We start from the raw sequence: 6,000 nt of genomic DNA on the forward strand, positions 1-6,000 counted from the left end.
TCCTCACAGAACACACAGTCAGCCTGTGGAACTCTTATTACCTCGGGATGTTTTGAAGGCCAAAAATATAACTGGGTTCAAAAAAGAATTAGGTAAGGTCATGGAGGATAGGTCCATCAATGGCTATTAGCCAAGGTAATTAGAGATGCAACCCCATGCTCTGGGTGTTCCTAAGCCTTTGACTACCAAATGCTGGGGCTAGATCACTTGATATTTGCCCTGTTCTGTTCATTCCATCTGAAGCACCTGGCATTGGCTACTGTTGGAAGACAGGATACTGAGCTAGATGGTCTGACCCACTATGGCCATTCTTATGTCCACTGAAGTTATAACAAGAATTAATGGGCTTAAATTTGCAGTAAGGAAGATTTAGGTTAACTAGGAAAATTTTTCTAATTATAAGGATAGTTAACACTGGAATAAGCTTCCAAAGGAGACAGGGATTTTTTTTTTTAAAGAACAGGTTGGACAAACACCTGTCAGGGATAGCGCAGGTTTACTTGGTCCGGCCACAGCACAAGGGGCTGGATTTAATGACTCCTCAAGGTCCCTTCCAGCCTTACATTTCTATGGTTCTATGGGTCATTGGGCGAGGTGTGTGAGGTGACTAAGCTGGCACCAAGCATTCTCTCTCTTGGGTGCTTGGCTGGCTGGTTCTTGCTCACCTGCTCAGAGTATAACTGGTCACCATATGTTGTGTCAGGCTGGACTTTTCCCTCAGGTCAGCTTGACAGTTACCTTGGGCATTTTTCACTTTCTTTTGTGGCATGTGGGTATGGATCACTTGCCAGGATTATCTGGATTTCGCTCACAATCATTTCCCTGTCATCACCGGGGCCTCGAGCACTGGTGCATCTCAGTCCCTCCTATTCTCGGCCTGTGAGACAATCATCTGGTTTCCTCTGGACTGTAATACTTTGGTCTAATTTTGGTTATTTGGTTTAATAAGTGGGAGGCTGCGTGGCATTGGTGGCCTGTGACATGCAGAAGGTCCCACTAGATCAATTGTTCCCAAACTTGTTCCGCCGCTTGTGCAGGGAAAGCCCCTGGCGGGCCGGGCCAGGCCAGTTTGTTTACCTGCCGCATCCACAGGTTTGGCCGATCGCAGCTCCCAGTGGCCGCGGTTCACTGCTCCAGGCCAATGGGAGCTGCAGGAAGCGGCGTGGGCCGAGGGACGTACGGGCCGCTGCTTCCAGCGGCTCCCCATTGGCCTGGAGCAGTGAACCACGGCCAGTGGGAGCCACGGTCGGCCGAACCTGTGGACGCGGCAGGTAAACAAACCGGCCCGGCCTGCCAGGGGCTTTCCCTGCACAAGCGGCGGAACAAGTTTGGGAACCACTGCACTAGATGATCGGGTGGTCGCTTCTACCTGTAACCTGTGACTCACTGAAATATATTAAATAGATGCTTCCTTGCTAAAGATTTCCAAGAAGTGAGCTTCTAAAATCTTTAAAGAGTTACCAATACAAAACCAACAAAAGCCTTTTGTGCATAGACCTCGTCTACTACACATAGATGGAAGGGTAATCTATTAGAGTGGAAGTTGCACAGAAAATAAGGCCATCTTCTGTTAAAATTAATTATGCTCTGATGTTTCTAGTCTTACAGTGATATAGGAGCATGTGCAAAATCTCTTATATAATGCACCAACAAGTACAATGTAGGTATTGCTTTGAGCAGCATATTATTTTCCCCATCTCCTGAAATATATTTGTCAGAATGCCATTTTAGCTTGTTTTCAAGGATAGCAGAAATAGGCTGTCTTCATTCAAAAAGTCCCGTTGACTTAAAATCAGCTTCTTGCACCTGAAAAGCCTTTTGAAATAAACAGTTCTCATTGTTCAAGTTATCCTGGGGCCAACAAACTGAAAAGTAGATGGGATACAGAGATGCATGGAATGTTAGGCAAAACTGCAGATCATTTGTAAAACCCAATTTTAAAAAGCACTAAAATGGTCAGAAAATGTGAACCAGTCACCAATCTGAGCCCAAACACTCAAGACTTGGAGAGGAAAGAATCGACTCAGAAGAGTCATGGATCCAAATCCTCAGCTGGTGTAAGTCTGTAGCACTACCAATTTAATTGGAACTATGCCATTCACACCGGCTGAGAATCTGGTCCTGCAAATCTTGCTTAATTTAGGGCATGATTTTCCTCTGCTCTGCACCTTGTCTGGCCATTTAATCAAAAGTGTTCCAGTCAGCTCTAGCTACCATTCGAATATAATACTTTCTATCTGCTCTGCACAGGTGTCCACGACTACAGCAGAATCAGCTCCTTCATGTTTTAGAAATGCCTTTCAGAATAAACCCACTGACTATTTTACATCATGTGCAGTTTCTATTGACTAGCAGCTATATTTCTGACAGATCTGTGCCCAAAGAGAGATCTGGTCTTTCCTATAAGAAACTTTGGGTTAGCCCAGTTTTGATAGTGTGCTCCACCAGTGTGTGGAAAGTCTGGTGGTGTCTCTCTAGCATCAAGACAGGAAGAGAATGCCTCTGAGCGAATAACTGATTTTTTTTTAGTTCAGTTCAGTGGCAGTTCCAAATATTTTTTAAAAAAGTTTTGGTTTGACCAGACTCCAATCAGAAAATTCCCAAAAAACTTGTGTTTCAAGTTGGATGAAACATGTTCAACCCAAATTGTTTTGCTTCCAGGCATTTTTAAAGGACAGGACTCCCAAAATGACCAGAAGAGGCAGCAGAACTTAATAACCTCTTTAGTTTAGTGATTAGGGCACTCACCAGGATGCAGGGGACCCGGTTCAATCCACACTTTCCCTGATGTGGAAAAAGGACTTGAACATGTGTCTGTCTCCTTCCAGGACTCGGTGTGTAATGATCATTGGGCTGTGGGATATTCTTGGTGGGTTTTGCTTTCAATCCCTCCTGTTGAAGCTGTGCCACTATCTATAAAATACTCCAATAGTCATTGGGCGAGGAAAGAGCATGGTGGATAGGGCACACACCTGATATGTGGGAGACCAAAGTCCCTGCTGCAGTAACTATTATTTATGCACAGTAGAACAGCTTCAAAGGGAGAGGGTGATAGACCTTCCCCACACCTCAGAGAATTCTACAGCCTAGTACATGGGTCTTCTACTCCTCAGGAGGGTGCCCTAAGCTCAAATCCCTGCCCCACATCAGGCAAAGAGTGGAAGTGAACCCAGGTCTCTCACAACCCAGGTAATCACTGAGCTAAAGTTTATAAAGGAGGACAGAATCACTACCATGTCTTAATCCTGACTGGGGGGTGGAGGGGTGGGGAGTGAGTGCGTCAAATTTACAAATAGTTTTGGATCAGCTGAAGCTGCATTTTTCAGTGAATAAACTATTTGTCCAAAAAAAAAAAAAAATTTTTTTTCACACACCTCCACTCTGAGGCAATGTGTTCAGTGCCTGGGCCCAATAGCACCAAATTCTGATTCCAGCAACACAGAAGCAAGTGGCGTTCTTTCAGTGTAAAACAGAAAAATTAGGCTCATAATACTTGAATTTCCTTAACAGAGACCACTCTAAAAAGACTTCTGAAGTATTTTTTATTATAACTGATGATCCACACAACTCCAAACCTTTCCTTCTTGTACTGAAAGCCCATTTGTCTTGTTTAGCATTTTAAGGAGATCAGGCTTTGATTAGCTGTGTGGTATTCATTTTTAGAATTTGTTCTTTGTATTAATGTCCAACACCCTGGGCATCTCTTTTGGTGGGAAGGGACATAGTTGAATATGTATGGTTCAGAGGAAGGGAAATAGACATTTTCTGGTTAATTGTTCAGTCTTTAGTTGTTCATTGTGTGGGTTTGAAAAGTATCATTTAGGATTCCATTTGACAAACCAGCCTGTCACTTCAGATCAAGTTATTTCTGTGACAAAACGTTATAAAGGGAATTCATGAAGGGATTTAAAACTATGTCTAATTTCCCTTTAGTTAGCTGACATCGACAGCACTAAGGAATAGCTATATGAAAGCAATGGAGGTAGAAAATAAATGTCGTTCAATAGTCAAACTTATCTTCAAAAGTCTTTAAAATGCCAGTCACCAGTGTGTGGAGGTGAAGTATTTCTATGGGAAAGATGAGTAAATTCTATTCTATTTGTTCTGTGTAAGAAGTTAGGCCAACTGGCATCTCAGTGGTTTTGAGGGGACAGGTAACCGTTAAAAACTTTGGGTAAAGTTTTAAAAAGCACCTCCATAACTTTGGAGCCTAAGTGTATTGACTTTTAGTTCCTAAGAGACGAATATTTAAATGTATTGGGAGTTAAGGTGCCTAAAAATACAGATAGGCACCTAACGCCTTTTAAAAGTTGGCCCTAAGGACCTGAATCAATTTTGAAATTGGGACTGTCATAAATATAAAGGGAAGGGTAAACCCCTTTGAAATCCCTCCTGGCCAGGGGAAAGCTCCTCTCACCTGTAAAGGGTTAAGAAGCTAAAGGTAACCTCGCTGGCACCTGACCAAAATGACCAATGAGGAGACAAGATACTTTCAAAAGCTGGGAGGAGGGAGAGAAACAAAGGGTCTGTGTCTGTCTGTATGCGGGTCTTTGCCAGGGATAGACCAGGAATGGAGTCTTAGAACTTTTAGTAAGTAATCTAGCTAGGTATGTGTTAGATTATGATTTCTTTAAATGGCTGAGAAAAGAATTGTGCTGAATAGAATAACTATTTCTGTCTGTGTATCTTTTTTGTAACTTAAGGTTTTGCCTAGAGGGGTTCTCTATGTTTTTGAATCTAATTACCCTGTAAGATATCTACCATCCTGATTTTACAGGGGGGGATTTCTTTATTTCTATTTACTTCTATTTTCTATTAAAAGTCTTCTTGTAAAAAACTGAATGCTTTTTCATTGTTCTCAGATCCAAGGGTTTGGGTCTGTGGTCACCTATGCAAATTGGTGAGGCTTTTTATCCAACATTTTCCAGGAAAGGGGGGGTGCAAGTGTTGGGAGGATTGTTCATTGTTCTTAAGATCCAAGGGTCTGGGTCTGTAGTCACCTAGGCAAATTGGTGAGGCTTTTTACCAAACCTTGTCCAGGAAGTGGGGTGCAGGGTTTTGGGAAGTATTTTGGGGGGAAAGACGCGTCCAAACAGCTCTTCCCCAGTAACCAGTATTAGTTTGGTGGTGGTAGCGGCCAGTCCAAGGACAACGGGGGGGAATATTTTGTACCTTGGGGAAGTTTTGACCTAAGCTGGTAAAGATAAGCTTAGGAGGTTTTTCATGCAGGTCCCCACATCTGTACCCTAGAGTTCAGAGTGGGGGAGGAACCTTGACAGGGACATAGGTGCTTTTCAAAAGTTTTACTCTGTCTACATTCTGCTTTTGAGCTCTGAACAAGATAGAGCAGCTTGATGTTAACAAGCTGGAGGCACGGGGGTTTGACTACATCAGCACTCCCAATGCTTCCTATACCCCGGGTGCTGCTGCACAGGTAGCAACAGAGGGAGATCCCCCCCCCCCGCCCTCATAAAAAGAGCGTAGTGTAGACCACCTCACGGTATCCTACAGCAGCTTGTTCAGGAGTGACTGCCTATCTGTGCTGAGGGAAACAAGCTTGTAATGAGAGGTAAAGTAAAGCTGGTTGTTCCAAAGAGAGATGGATGAAAAATAAGAATGCTGTTTTGTGAAAAATGAAACTTTTCCAAAAAAATTATGGGGGGGATGACAAAAACTACAAGACTCCCCCTTTCCCCCAAAATAGCCAATTGCCTAGGGGTTAGGCTACTCAACTGGGATGCAAGAGATCCAACTTCAAGTCTTATCTACACAATTTGAAGCACAATATTTGAACCTGGGTCTCCCACAGCCCAGCTGAGTGCTTTAACCTAGGGGTTCCCAAACTTTTTCCCCTGAGGCCCATTTGTACAGCTGCAATTGGCACTGCAGCCCACAGTTAACACTTCCTGAGGGAAATTAATAATTTTAATTACATACATATAAACACTAAACAATGAACGTTTCCTTTTTAGTTTACTATAAACAATTGTACTGACAGAA

Source organism: Eretmochelys imbricata, chromosome 2, assembly GCF_965152235.1.
Source record: "Eretmochelys imbricata isolate rEreImb1 chromosome 2, rEreImb1.hap1, whole genome shotgun sequence".
NCBI classification, from domain to species: domain Eukaryota; kingdom Metazoa; phylum Chordata; order Testudines; family Cheloniidae; genus Eretmochelys; species Eretmochelys imbricata.